The sequence below is a fragment of the Rana temporaria genome, chromosome 6 (genome assembly GCF_905171775.1).
Source record: "Rana temporaria chromosome 6, aRanTem1.1, whole genome shotgun sequence".
NCBI lineage: Eukaryota > Metazoa > Chordata > Amphibia > Anura > Ranidae > Rana > Rana temporaria.
Window position 1 is genome coordinate 73,123,894 of NC_053494.1, and position 15,721 is coordinate 73,139,614.

The 15,721-nt window shown below is 43.5% G+C and overlaps 1 protein-coding gene across 1 annotated transcript in view; it reads right to left on the reverse strand.

The window, feature by feature from the left end:
- The window catches only part of SNX29 (sorting nexin 29), a 1,289,390-nt gene that overhangs the window by 384,136 nt on the left and 889,533 nt on the right, over positions 1-15,721 (reverse strand). The gene's annotated exons all lie outside the window — the stretch shown is intronic.

The window sequence follows — 15,721 nt, forward strand, 5'->3', positions numbered from 1 at the left end:
AGTTTTCCTGCGACAGGGCAGTAGCTCTGCGCCGGATCATGTATATATAAGTGATCCATGCTCCCACCGTGTTCCCGTGCCAGTGGTGCCGTGATTCACTCCTGCACTGATCACCTTTTTTTATTATTTTTTATTTGTGTTTTAATTCAATATAACCTTCCCCTACCATTTCATTTTTATACCTCTCCACCTTCCATTTCAATCTACCCTTCTTTATGTGATTCCATTACATGTTACCCATCCCATGCCTAATTTACTATTATAAATTATCCTCTTCCTTTAACCTCCTGGGACCCGCGCTATAGTCAAATGACGGCTATAGCGCAGATCCCAAAATCCAACAGGACGTCAACTGACGTCCGCCCCTTTGGGCGTTCCCCGCGCGCGCAGCGGGGAAACTCTGTGTTGGCCGTGTCCCTTACGTTTGCGTAAGGCTTTTTCCGGCGTATAGTTACCCCTGCTCTATGAGGCGTACGCAATGTTAAGTATGGACGTCGGGCCAGCGTCGAATTTTCCGTAGTTTACGTTGTTTGCGTAAAACGTTCACGAATAGGGCTTTGCGTAAATTACGTTCACGTCTTCTAGGCATTGAGCGGGCGTAATTTAATTTGAAAATTCGAAGTGATACTGAGCATACGCGAGCATGCGCCGTACGAAAAAAGCGTCATTTACGCGGGGTCATGCTTATTTTACATAAAACGCGCCCCCCTGTTCCTCATTTGATTTAGGCGTGCTTACGCCGGCAGATTTACGCTACGCCGCCGTAACTTTAGAGGCAAGTGCTTTGTGAATACAGCACTTGCCTCTCAAAGTTGCGGCGGCGTAGCGTTACTACGATACGCTACGCCCATTTAAAGATACGCCTATCTACGTGGATCTGGCCCTATACCCTGTTTCCCCAAAAATAAGACCTACCCTGAAAATAAGACCTAGCGTTATTTTCCAGGAGGGCTGCAATATAAGCCCTACCCTGAAAATAAGCCCTAGTTAAAAATGCTTGTAAAATCCTATAATCCACTCTATTATAGTAGTATATAATGTACAATGTGTGCGTTTCTGTAATATAATTGGGGGGAAGAGAGCTCCGGCGAGTAACAGAAGCACAAAGCGGCTCTATAACAAAGGTATTTGGCACAATTATATTACAGAAACACACACATTGTATATTATATAATACTGTAATAGAGTGGATTATAGGATTTTACAAGCATTTTAACTCAGTTTACACTGGGGATTCCTGACAGGCAAGGAGGGAGAGGGGGAGAGAAGACAGCACATTACATGGTAAGACCTACCCCAAAAATAAGCCCTACTGTGTCTTTTGTTGGCATAACTAATATAAGACCCGGGCTTATTTTCGGAGAAACACGGTAGGTCTAATGTCACATACACATGAGAAAAGTTTGATGTGAGCTTTTGGTCGGAAATTACGACCGTGTGTAGGCCCCATCTGACTTTTTCTGTCAGAATTTCTGACAGCAAAAATTTGAGAGCTGGTTCTCAAATTTTCAGACGGGAAAAGTTCTTGCCGGAAATTCCCATCGTCTGTATGCAATTCCGACACGCAAAAAAACATGCATGCTTGGAATCAATTTGATGCATGCTTGAAATCATTGAAACTTCTTGGCTCGTTGTAGTGTTGTAGGTCATTGCATTCTTGGCGGTCAGAATTTTGTGTGACCATGTGTAGGCAACACAAGTTTGAGCCAAAATTCCGTCTGAAAAAATCCATGGTTTTCTTGTCGGAATTTCCGATCATGTGTATGCATTAGTGTAATTTTCTTAATCCAATAAGCTATCTCCTCCCAGAAAACTTTGGGCCAAATCCACAAAAGGGATACGACAGCGTAACTGCTGTTACGCCGTCGTATCCCTGTTCCTAACTATGGAACTGATCCACAGAATCAGTTTTCCATAGTTAGGCAGAAGATCCGGCATGTGTAAGGGACTTACACTGCCGGATCTTAGGATGCAGTACCGCATCCGCCGCTGGGGGCATTTTGTGTCCAAATGCCACCTCGGGTATGCAAATTAGCACTTACGGAGATCCACAAAGCTTTTCAGCTTCGTTTTTTCTCCGTAAGTTTTAGTTTGCATACGCAAAATTAGGGCTGCTTTTACAAGGTGTAAAGTTAGTACACCATGTAAAAGCAGACCTTTCTGTCCAGCGATGCGATTTTTTTTTTAAGAGAATATATATACATCCCTAGGAGTTGTACATATATTTATACACTGTGTCTACAGATACACCATCGTATCTCTGACGTAAACTGGTCCTATCTATGCGCCTGATTCATAGAATCAGATACGCATAGATTGGGCTAGATCCGACAGTGTTACAATGTGTTACACTGTCGGATCTTTTTTTCAATTTAAAAATGGCGCCGGGGGCGTTCCCGCTGATTTACGATAAATAATATTTAAATCAGCGAGATACGCAAATTCACGAACGTACGCGGACCCGTCGCAGTGTTCTTACGTAGTTTCCGTAGCGGTTTTCTGTCGTATACTTACCCTTTCTTTTATCAGGCGCAGCCAATGTTAAGTATAGCCGACGTTCCCGCGTCGAATTTACATTTTTTAACGTCGTTTGCGTAAGTCGTTCTCGAATACGGACGGACATCGTTTACGTAAGCGTCGCAACCACTGACGTCCTAGCAACGTCAGTGGGAGCAATGCATGCCGGGAAATTTCGCGGAGGGCGCCTGCGCATTTAAATCGGTGCGGGAACGCGCCTGATTTAAATATGACACTCCCCTAGCTGCGGAATTTGAATTCCGCTGGGGGATTTAGGATCCGCCGTCGCAAGTTTGGAGGTAAGTGGTTTGTGAATTAGCCACTTGCCTCCTAAACTTGCGGGAGCGGATCTTAATTCACGTAGATCGAGCGGATCTATAGATTCGCTGAGCTACGTGAATCTGGCCCTTTATAGCTTAGCTAGATGTGCTATTAGTATTTGTCAGGCAGGAGATTGTGCATAGCTGCAGTGCTCTAACGTGTTGTATTGCCTGCCTGTGTGCTGTGTAGTTTACACCTAAACGTACTGGGTGTTACTGCATGTGTCCTGTTTATTTGCAACTAAGCGCATTTACTGTAAGTGCAAGTTTGCTCTTTAATAGCACGTCAAAGCATTTACTGTAAGTGCAAGTTTGCTCTTTAATAGCACGTAAGCGCATTTACTGCAAGTTTGCTCTTTAATCGCACGTAAACGCATTTACTGCAAGTGAAAGTTTGCTCTTTAATAGCACGTCAAAGTATTTACTTTAAGTGCACGTGTCCTGTTTATTTGCAACAAAGCGCATTTACTGTAAGTGCAAGTTTGCTCTTTAATCGCACGTAAGCGCATTTACTGCAAGTGCAAGTTTGCTCTTTAATAGCACGCCAAAGCATTTACTGTAAGTGCAAGTTTGCTCTTTAATAGCATGTAAGCGCATTTACTGCAAGTGCAAGTTTGCTCTTTAATCGCACGTAAACGCATTTACTGCAAGTGCAAGTTTGCTCTTTAATAGCACGTCAAAGCATTTACTGCAAGTGCACGTGTTCTATTTATTTGCAACAAAGCGCATTTACTGTAAGTGCAAGTTTGCTCTTTAATCGCACGTAAGTGCATTTACTGCAAGTGCAAGTTTGCTATTTAATAGCACGTCAAAGCATTTACTGTAAGTGCACGTGTCCTGTTTATTTGCAACAAAGCGCATTTACTGTAAGTGCAAGTTTGCTATTTAATCGCACGTAAGCGCATTTACTGCAAGTGCAAGTTTACTCTTTAATAGCACGTCAAAGCAGTTACTGTAAGTGCAAGTTTGCTCTTTAATAGCACGTAAGCGCATTTAGTGTAAGTGCAAGTTTGCTCTTTAACCACTTCAATACCAGCCCATTGTCAAATGACGTACACAAAGGACCTCTACCGTTCAGAGTGGACGTCATATAACATCCTGGGCTTTGTGGGGGGATATCTGAATGATGCCTGCAGCTAGAGGCATCATTCAGATATCCTTCTCTTCTGCCGGCGATTCTGTGCAACATAAGAACGATCACAGCGGCGGTTCCGCCGCTTGATCGTTCTTATAGGCGGCGGGAGGGGACATCCCCCCTCCCGCCGCCATCCGGTGCTTCTCCGGGCTCTCCCGTGCCATCGGGGGCCCGGAGAACGAATCGTCCGGCGCTGGCAGGAAGCATAGAGATGACTGGTGACCAGATGGTCACCAGTCATCTCTATGACCGTCGGAGGACCCAGGCACGATGTGATGAAGTCACGCCCGGGTCTCCGTAAGTAAACAAAGCCGCGATTGCGGCTGCTAAGTAACAGTAATCATGAGATCAGTGAATTTTTTTTCACCAATTTCATACTTTCAGGCCCTGGAGGAGAGATGCGGGGTCTTATTGATCCCACATCTCTCCATAAAGAGTACCTGTCACACACATTCCTATTACAAGGGATGTTTACATTCCTTGTAATAGGAATAAAAGTGATAATAAAAAAATAAATAAAAAAAAAGTGTAAAAAAATAAATAAATATGTAAAAAAAATAAAATTGTAACGCCCCTGTCCCCAGTAGCTCGCGCGCAGAAGCGAACACACACGCAAGTCCCGCCGACATATGTAAACACTGTTTAAACATATGTGAGGTATTGCCGCGTGCGTTAGAGTGCCAGCAACAATTCTAGGACTAGATCTCCTCTGTAAATCTAAACTGGTATCCTGTAAAAATTTCAAAGCGTTGCCTATGGAGATTTTTAAGTACTGAAGTTTAGCGCCATTCCATGAGTGTGCACAATTTTAAAGTGTGACATGTTAGGTATCTATTTACTCGGTGTAACATCATCTTTCATATTTTACAAAAAAATTGGGCTAACTTTACTGTTTTGTTATTTTTTTAATTCATGAAACTATTTTTTTCCAAAAAAAAGGCGTTTGAAAAATTATTGCGCAAATACTGTGCAAGATAAATTGTTTCAATGACCGTTGTTTTATTCCCTAGGGTGTCTGCTAAAAAAACATATATAATGTTTGGGGGTTCTGCGTAATTTTATAGCAAAAAAATTATGATTTGTACATGTAGGAGAGAAGTGCCAGAATAGGTCTGGTATGGAGGTGTGTATAAAAGCCCTGTATAGAAGTGGTTAATAGCATGTCAAAGCATTTACTGTAAGTGCACATGTCCTGTTTATTTGCAACTAAGCGCATTTACTGCAAGTGCAAGTTTGCTCTTTAATAGCATGTCAAAGCAGTTACTGTAAGTGCAAGTTTGCTCTTTAATAGCACATAAGCGCATTTACTGCAAATGCAAGTTTGCTCTTTAATAGCACGTCAAAGCATGTACTGTAAGTGCAAGTTTGCTCTTTAATAGCACGTCAAAGCATTTACTGCAAGTGCAAGTTTGCTCTTTAATAGCACGTCAAAGCATTTACTGCAAGTGCAAGTTTGCTCTTTAATAGCACGTAAGCGCATTTACTGCAAGTGCAAGTTTGCTCTTTAATAGCACGTCAAAGCATTTACTGTAAGTGCAAGTTTGCTCTTTAATAGCACGTCAAAGCATTTACTGTAAGTGCACATGTCCTGTTTATTTGCAACTAAGCGCATTTACTGTAAGTGCAAGTTTGCTCTTTAATCGCACGTAAACGCATTTACTGCAAGTGCAAGTTTGCTCTTTAATAGCACGTCAAAGCATTTACTGTAAGTGCACGTGTCCTGTTTATTTGCAACAAAGCGCATTTACTGTAAGTGCAAGTTTGCTTTTTAATCGCACGTAAGCGCATTTACTGCAAGTGCAAGTTTGCTCTTTAATAGCACGTCAAAGCATTTACTGCAAGTTTGCTCTTTAATAACACGTAAGCACATTTACTGCAATTGCACGTTTGCTCTTTAATAGCACGTCAAAGCATTTACTGTAAGTGCACGTGTCCTGTTTATTTGCAACTAAACACATTTACTGCAAGTGCAAGTTTGCTTTTTAATAGCACGTCAAAGCATTTACTGTAAGTGCAAGTTTGCTCTTTAATAACACATAAGCGCATTTACTGCAACTGCAAGTTTGCTCTTTAATAGCACGTCAAAGCATTTACTGTAAGTGCACGTGTCCTGTTTATTTGCAACTAAACACATTTACTGCAAGTGCAAGTTTTCTCTTTAATAGCAAGTCAAAGCATTTACTGTAAGTGCAAGTTTGCTCTTTAATAGCACGTAAGCGCATTTACTGCAAGTGCAAGTTTGCTCTTTAATAGCACGTCAAATCATTTACTGTAAGTGCACGTGTCCTGTTTATTTGCAACTAAGCGCATTTACTGCAAGTGCAAGTTTGCTCTTTAATAGCACGTCAAAGCATTTACTGTAAGTGCAAGTTTGCTCTTTAATAACACGTAAGCACATTTACTGCAACTGCACGTTTGCTCTTTAATAGCACGTCAAAGCATTTACTGTAAGTGCACGTGTCCTGTTTATTTGCAACTAAACACATTTACTGCAAGTGCAAGTTTGCTTTTTAATAGCACGTCAAAGCATTTACTGTAAGTGCAAGTTTGCTCTTTAATAACACATAAGCGCATTTACTGCAACTGCAAGTTTGCTCTTTAATAGCACGTCAAAGCATTTACTGTAAGTGCACGTGTCCTGTTTATTTGCAACTAAACACATTTACTGCAAGTGCAAGTTTTCTCTTTAATAGCAAGTCAAAGCATTTACTGTAAGTGCAAGTTTGCTCTTTAATAGCACGTAAGCGCATTTACTGCAAGTGCAAGTTTGCTCTTTAATAGCACGTCAAATCATTTACTGTAAGTGCACGTGTCCTGTTTATTTGCAACTAAGCGCATTTACTGCAAGTGCAAGTTTGCTCTTTAATAGCACGTCAAAGCATTTACTGTAAGTGCACATGTCCTGTTTATTTGCAACTAAGCGCATTTACTGTAAGTGCAAGTTTGCTCTTTAATCGCACATAAACGCATTTACTGCAAGTGCAAGTTTGCTCTTTAATAGCACGTCAAAGCATTTACTGTAAGTGCACGTGTCCTGTTTATTTGCAACAAAGCGCATTTACTGTAAGTGCAAGTTTGCTCTTTAATCGCACGTAAGCGCATTTACTGCAAGTGCAAGTTTGCTCTTTAATAGCACGTCAAAGCATTTACTGCAAGTGCAAGTTTGCTCTTTAATAGCACGTCAAAGCATTTACTGTAAGTGCAAGTTTGCTCTTTAATAACACGTAAGCACATCTACTGCAACTGCACGTTTGCTCTTTAATAGCACGTCAAAGCATTTACTGTAAGTGCACGTGTCCTGTTTATTTGCAACTAAACACATTTACTGCAAGTGCAAGTTTGCTTTTTAATAGCACGTCAAAGCATTTACTGTAAGTGCAAGTTTGCTCTTTAATAACACATAAGCGCATTTACTGCAACTGCAAGTTTGCTCTTTAATAGCACGTCAAAGCATTTACTGTAAGTGCACGTGTCCTGTTTATTTGCAACTAAACACATTTACTGCAAGTGCAAGTTTTCTCTTTAATAGCAAGTCAAAGCATTTACTGTAAGTGCAAGTTTGCTCTTTAATCGCACGTAAGCGCATTTACTGCAAGTGCAAGTTTGCTCTTTAATAGCACGTCAAAGCATTTACTGTAAGTGCATGTGTCCTGTTTATTTGCAACTAAGCACATTTACTGTAAGTGCAAGTTTGCTCTTTAATCGCAAGTAAACGCATTTACTGCAAGTGCAAGTTTACTCTTTAATAGCACGTCAAAGCAGTTACTGTAAGTGCAAGTTTGCTCTTTAATAGCACGTAAGCGCATTTAGTGTAAGTGCAAGTTTGCTCTTTAACCACTTCAATACCAGCCCATTGTCAAATGATGTCCACAAAGGACCTCTACCGTTCAGAGTGGACGTCATATGACGTCCTGGGCTTTGTGGGGGGATATCTGAATGATGCCTGCAGCTAGAGGCATCATTCAGATATCCTTCTCTTCTGCCGGCGATTCTGTGCAACATAAGAATGATCATAGCGGCGGTTCCACCGCTTGATCGTTCTTATAGGTGGCGGGAGGGGACATCCCCCCTCCCGCCGCCATCCGGTGCTTCTCCGGGCTCTCTCGTGCCATCGGGGGTCCGGAGAACGAATCGTCTGGCGCTGGCAGGAAGCATAGAGATGACTGGTGACCAGATGGTCACCAGTCATCTCTATGACCGTCGGAGGACCCGGGCGCGATGTGATGACGTCACGCCCGGGTCCCCATAAGTAAACAAAGCCGCGATTGCGGCTGCTAAGTAACAGTAATCATGAGATCGGTGAATTTTTTTTCACCGATTTCATGCTTTCAGGTCCTGGAGGAGAGATGCGGGGTCTTAATGACCGCATCTCTCCATAAAGAGCACCTGTCACACACATTCCTATTACAAGGGATGTTTACATTCCTTGTAATAGGAATAAAAGTGATAATAAAAATAAAAAAAATAAAAGTGTAAAAAGATAAATAAATATGTAAAAAAAAAAAAATTTTAACGCCCCTGTCCCCAGTAGCTCGCGCGCATAAGCGAACACACACGCAAGTCCCGCCGACATATGTAAACGCTGTTTAAACATATGTGAGGTATCGCCGCGTGCGTTAGAGTGCCAGCAACAATTCTAGTACTAGATCTCCTCTGTAAATGTACTGTAAGTGCAAGTTTGCTCTTTAATAACACTGTAACGGACACATGCATGCTGCCGGGACAGTTATGATCTTCGTGCAGGGGGACTACAAGGAACTGCATGGCTTGTCACAAGTGGATGTACCGCATTGTATTCTGAGCTCAAAGGGTTAATTGGACAAGTTTCTTTTCATTGTTGAATGCTAATGTTCCCTTCGCATAGATAATGAACTCTTCTTTTGTGTGCAGGTAAACAGCCCCCCTGTGAGGTGTATGCTGATGGGGATTATGTGTGAGTGATAATTGTTTTAAAGGTTAATTGAATTCTATGTGCCTGGCCAGGAAATGTTAAGTGGGGTGAGGTGCCGAAGCGGCTAGAAACTGGCCAAGTGATTAATTCAAGGAGATGTCATTGTTTCAGGGGGTCTGTGTTGAAGCCCCCTACTGGGAAAAGGGGAGGGCGGAAACTGTCATTGTTCTTGTAACAGTTGTACCAGATATAAGCAGGTGAAATATGCCAAATAAAGTCAGTCTGCTTGACCCTTCAAACGTAGCACGTCTCGTTTCTTGGAAGGGCGTTCGATGGGATATACCAGCGGTACCTGCATATCGCAGCTTGCCAGGGAAAAGGACGTCGCCAACGGCTGAGACCCTCACTACCAGTGGGTAGCCGTTACATTGGTTGGCAGTAGTGGGATGGTCCTTTTATCCAAAGAGCAAGTTCTGAATGGAGTCGCAGTACGCCAGGCTGAAAAGATCCACACTGAAAGATCTATTGGAGATTCGTGGTAGGAGCGCCAGCAACAGACCACGGAGGGAGCTGATAGCTGAACTGCTGGAGCTGGACGAAATGGATGAATCCATGGAAGGAACGGAGCCCCTTGCACCGGTCAGCGAGGAAGATGTAATTACTGGGATTGTACAGCGGAGATTATCCTTGTATCCAGAAACGTCCGTGGAACTAATCAACCAGCTGTTCCGGGAAGCAAGGGAAGAAATACAAACGAAGAGGGGACAAGAACTGGAACTGGTAAGAGCGAGACAGCCCATTACACCTGCAGTTCCTACCCCCCCACCTGCTGCTACAGGAAAGAAAATACCGTTCACTGCATTCAAAGCTTTTGTAGAAAGTGAGGAGGAAATCGATGGATATTTGGCGGACTTTGAGAGACAGTGCTCACTACACCAGGTACCACCAGACCAATGGGTCACTATTTTGTCGGGGAAATTGTCGGGCAAAGCCAATGAAGCCTTTCGGGCTCTCGCTCCAGAGGATATTTTACAATATCAGCAAGTTAAAAAGGCGCTGCTAACCCGATATGCCGTAACGCCAGAAGCCTACCGCCGGCGCTTCCGGGAGTCCAAGAAGATGGCTGTGGACTCCCACATGGAATGGGCCAACCAGTTACAAAGGGTGGCATCCCTTTGGGTCCAAGGGTGCAAGGCCAACACCGGGGAGGAAGTATTGCAGCTGTTCCTAATGGAACATTTCTTTCAAGACCTAGCCGCAGACATACAAGACTGGGTACGAGATCGCCGGCCCGCTAACTTAAACGAGGCGGCTCGGCTAGCAGATGAGTACGCGGAAACAAGGAAAGTAAGCCAGGGTACTACACGGCTGGCTCATAAGGTAGAACCGCGTACTCCAACCGTCACCCCACGCCCAGAGTTTCGGGCTCCAGTCCCACCACGTCCTCAGGGGCCTAGCAACTACCCCCGGGATTCGCCTAGGGTGACGTGCCATCACTGCAGCGACACTGGACATATTGCTCGTTATTGCCCTTTGAGAGCTACAAATAACAATTGGAGACGCACAACACCCAACACAGAGGTCACTCCATCACGTCCCTCTGCGGCCCACTGCCTGGAGACCGAGGGGGGCCCGGAGGAATGTCTGGGAATTTGGTATGAGGCAGACCCAATACAAGTGGCCTCTCCGGATAACCGTCAGCATCACCGTCAGGAGGTACGAGTGAATGGACAAGTAGCACAAGGCTTAAGAGATTCCGGGACTACTATCACTCTGATTCAAAAACATCTGGTAAAGCCAGAGAACGTGTCCACTCGCACAGTTGCCGTCCGGGTCGCAGGGGGTGCTGTATTTTGCGTACCCACCACCCGGGTGCACTTAGACTGGGGAGCCGGGTCAGGAAAGACCACAGTTGGTATCATGGACAACCTACCTGCCGAGGTGGTGCTGGGCAACGACATTGGCCCTCTGACTTCGGCTTATTTACCTACACCTGCTGCTGCTTGTCCCGTGACCACCCGCGTTGCTGGAATCAACCCGCTTGCTGCTGAAAACCGGGTAAGACTACCTTCCCCGACATGTACTGTAGATCCGGCACAATATCACAGTCTAAAATGGGAATGTGACAAGTTGGCCAGTGAGAAATCAGAGATGCAACGACACTATGTCATGTATTATGAGATGTCCCGTGGCTTGAACATTGAAATGCACAAACAGGCGGAAATTGTCAAAAGATTAAATGGGATTTGCATCCAGGTGGTGCTGTATCTGTCCCAAGAGCATCAGCAACAGGTTTTGGGAGCCATTGAGAGAGCAAAGCAAGTGACTGTTCCAGAACTGAATTCCATTATCCACCTTCACCATCAGCTACCGACCTGGTAAGCCAATGGGAAGGCTGACGGACTGTCCAGGCAAACGGAACTTTTACCCTAACAGCAGACCGGACATCCCCAAGTTGATCCGAAAAGGATCAATCCGGGTCTGCCGGAGTGTTCCACAAAGGGGGAGTAGTGTAACGGACACATGCATGCTGCCGGGACAGTTATGATCTTCGTGCAGGGGGACTACAAGGAACTGCATGGCTTGTCACAAGTGGATGTACCGCATTGTATTCTGAGCTCAAAGGGTTAATTGGACAAGTTTCTTTTCATTGTTGAATGCTAATGTTCCCTTCGCATAGATAATGAACTCTTCTTTTGTGTGCAGGTAAACAGCCCCCCTGTGAGGTGTATGCTGATGGGGATTATGTGTGAGTGATAATTGTTTTAAAGGTTAATTGAATTCTATGTGCCTGGCCAGGAAATGTTAAGTGGGGTGAGGTGCCGAAGCGGCTAGAAACTGGCCAAGTGATTAATTCAAGGAGATGTCATTGTTTCAGGGGGTCTGTGTTGAAGCCCCCTACTGGGAAAAGGGGAGGGCGGAAACTGTCATTGTTCTTGTAACAGTTGTACCAGATATAAGCAGGTGAAATATGCCAAATAAAGTCAGTCTGCTTGACCCTTCAAACGTAGCACGTCTCGTTTCTTGGAAGGGCGTTCGATGGGATATACCAGCGGTACCTGCATATCGCAGCTTGCCAGGGAAAAGGACGTCGCCAACGGCTGAGACCCTCACTACCAGTGGGTAGCCGTTACAAACACGTCAAAGCATTTACTGTAAGTGCACATGTCCTGTTCATTTGCAACTAAGCGCATTTACTGTGAGTGCAAGTTTGCTCTTTAATAGCACGTAAGCGCATTTACTGCAAGTGCAAGTTTGCTCTTTAATAGCACGTCAAAGCATTTACTGTAAGTGCACGTGTCCTGTTTATTTGCAACTAAGCGCATTTACTGTAAGTGCAAGTTTGCTCTTTAATCGCACGTAAACACATTTACTGCAAGTGCAAGTTTGCTTTTTAATAGCACGTCAAAGCATTTACTGTAAGTGCACATGTCCTGTTCATTTGCAACTAAGCGCATTTACTGTAAGTGCAAGTTTGCTCTTTAATAGCACGTAAGCGCATTTACTGCAAGTGCAAGTTTGCTTTTTAATAGCACGTCAAAGTATTTACTGTAAGTGCACGTGTCCTGTTTATGTGCAACTAAGCGCATTTACTGTAAGTGCAAGTTTGCTCTTTAATCGCACGTAAACACATTTACTGTAAGTGCAAGTTTGCTTTTTAATAGCACGTCAAAGCATTTACTGTAAGTGCAAGTTTGCTCTTTAATAGCACGTAAGCGCATTTACTGCAAGTGCAAGTTTTCTCTTTAATAGCACGTCAAAGCATTTACTGTAAGTGCAAGTTTGCTCTTTAATAGCACGTAAGAGCATTTACTGCAAGTGCAAGTTTGCTCTTTAATCGCACATAAACGCATTTACTGCAAGTGCAAGTTTGCTTTTTAATAGCATGTCAAAGCATTTACTGCAAGTGCAAGTTTGCTCTTTAATAGCACGTCAAAGCATTTACTGTAAGTGCAAGTTTGCTCTTTAATAGCACGTAAACGCATTTACTGCAAGTGCAAGTTTTCTCTTTAATAGCACGTCAAAGCATTTACTGTAAGTGCAAGTTTGCTCTTTAATAGCACGTAAGAGCATTTACTGCAAGTGCAAGTTTGCTCTTTAATCGCACATAAACGCATTTACTGCAAGTGCAAGTTTTCTCCTTAATAGCACGTCAAAGCATTTACTATAAGTGCAAGTTTGCTCTTTAATAGCAGGTAAGCGCATTTACTGCAAGTGCAAGTTTGCTCTTTAATAGCACGTCAAAGCATTTACTGTAAGTGCAAGTTTGCTCTTTAATAGCACGTAAGCGCATTTACTGCAAGTGCAAGTTTGCTCTCTAATAGCACGTCAAAGCATTTACTGTAAGTGCACATGTCCTGTTTATTTGCAACTAAGCGCATTTACTGTAAGTGCAAGTTTGCTCTTTAATCGCACGTAAACGCATTAACTGCAAGTGCAAGTTTGCTCTTTAATAGCACGTCAAAGCATTTACTGTAAGTGCACGTGTCCTGTTTATTTGCAACAAAGCGCATTTACTGTAAGTGCAAGTTTGCTCTTTAATCGCACGTAAGCGCATTTACTGCAAGTGCAAGTTTGCTCTTTAATAGCACGTCAAAGCATTTACTGTAAGTGCACGCATCCTGTTTATTTGCAACTAAGCGCATTTACTGTAAGTGCAAGTTTTCTCTTTAATCGCACGTAAACACATTTACTGCAAGTGCAAGTTTACTCATTAATAGCACGTCAAAGCAGTTACTGTAAGTGCAAGTTTGCTCTTTAATAGCACGTAAGCGCATTTACTGCAAGTTTGCTCTTTAATAGCATGTCAAAGCATTTACTGTAAGTGCACGTGTCATGTTTATTTGTAACTAAGCACATTTACTGTAAGTGCAAGTTTGCTCTTTAATCACACGTAAACGCATTTACTGCAAGTGCAAGTTTGCTCTTTAATAGCACGTCAAAGCATTTACTGTAAGTGCATGTGTCCTGTTTATTTGCAACAAAGTGCATTTACTGTAAGTGCAAGTTTGCTCTTTAATCGCACATAAGCGCATTTACTGCAAGTGCACGTTTGCTCTTTAATAGCACTTCAAAGCATTTACTGTAAGTGCATGTGTCCTGTTTTTTTGCAACTAAGCGCATTTACTGCAAGTGCAAGTTTGCTCTTTAATAGCACGTCAAAGCAGTTACTGTAAGTGCAAGTTTGCTCTTTAATAGCACGTAAGCGCATTTACTGCAAGTGCAACTTTGCTCTTTAATAGCTTGTCAAAGCATTTTTCTGTAAGTGCAAGTTTGCTCTTTAATAGCACGTCAAAGCATTTACTGCAAGTGCAAGTTTGCTCTTTAATAGCACGTAAGCGCATTTACTGCAAGTGTAAGTTTTCTCTTTAATAGCACGTCAAAGCATTTACTGTAAGTGCAAGTTTGCTCTTTAATAGCACGTAAGAGCATTTACTGCAAGTGCAAGTTTGCTCTTTCCTGGCCAGTCCTCCCGTCAGCACATCATGGGTTAATCCCTTCCTCCGGTCCACCAGTACCACCTTCTTCTAGATAATAAGTAGGGGGCCCTTCCTCCCAGTCCTTGTTCCTTTTTTTTGGTCGGACGCCAGACCACCTGGAAGAGTCTTACTCTTCCTAAACAGATGCTACAGACGAATTGGAAAAGAAAAACCCCCCCTGCCGAACCCTCCCCACCCAGGTTCAGCCTCTCCTGGGGTTGGAAGGTCCAGATGTAATAAAGGTATGCCCCTTTATGATACTGGACGCCAGGTGCATGGCCGTGGGCATTTTAGCTTATATGAAGCTTACTGTTTTCAGGGCTGTGGTGTGTCTCCCTCAATATGCTGTTACACGTGGATTAGCTTGGTTTCCCTGGCTCAACTGAGCTCCGTAGGAGCGCGCCGCCCCTCCTCTCTCTGCCTTCTGTCGAGCGGCGGTGACGTCAGAGGGGAGGGCGGTGCCGGGGGCGCGCCGTGGGCGTGCCCGGATCGGCTAGAAAAACTCTCCTAGGCAGAAGGCTCAGTGCGTTCTTCCACTGCCTAGGGAGAGGAAGCTCTCGGTAAGCCTCCAGCAAAGGAGGAGTGAGTGAGTGAGAGAGACTGGTGTCAGCGCTGTGCTTGTCAAATGTGCTGTTTTTTTTCCTGATCTACAGGTCTTCAAAGAAACAATCTTTCCCCTTATACTGCTGCCACCCTGAAACACTTTGCTGCCTCCTTAAAGGTAAAATGAAATAGATGTATGCATAGACATAATTAAGGTGCAAAAAAAATATATATATATAGATATATAGTTTAAAAAAAAAAAAAAAAAAAGTGGGATGTGTTTGTCTTGCCGTGTAAATATACACGTTTTTATTTATTTATTTAAAAAAATAATAATAATAATATATAATATTTTCTTGCAAAAAAAAAAAAAAAGAAAGAAATATATAGAGATTAGTTAATATAGACACTATAACGGTTTTCTTCGTCACCTGATGTGCGTATCCTGCTTCTTTATACAGCATGAGCTCACCACAACCCCAGAATGCACCAAGATTACCGGACAGGTAGGAGGGGTCAACGGGGGTCATAATGTAAAAGAGTGCAATACCAAGAGCTAAAGGTAGTGTTTCTTGGTTGTCTTTTTAGGAGCAGAAGCCCTAAGATAAGACATGAACGGAGAAAAAAGTCCCGCCACCGCTCAAAATCTCCGCAAGCGTCTGGCTCTCGGGCAACGCATAAGTCCCATTCTAGTCCAGCACGCAGATCCAGTCACTCTGCGACTGTAGCAGAACCAAATGTATCAAGACCTCGCCCAGACGATGGTCTTTGTTGGGCATGTTCGGCACCATCCGAACCTGGCAAACTTCTTTGCACCGGCTGCATTAGGGACGTT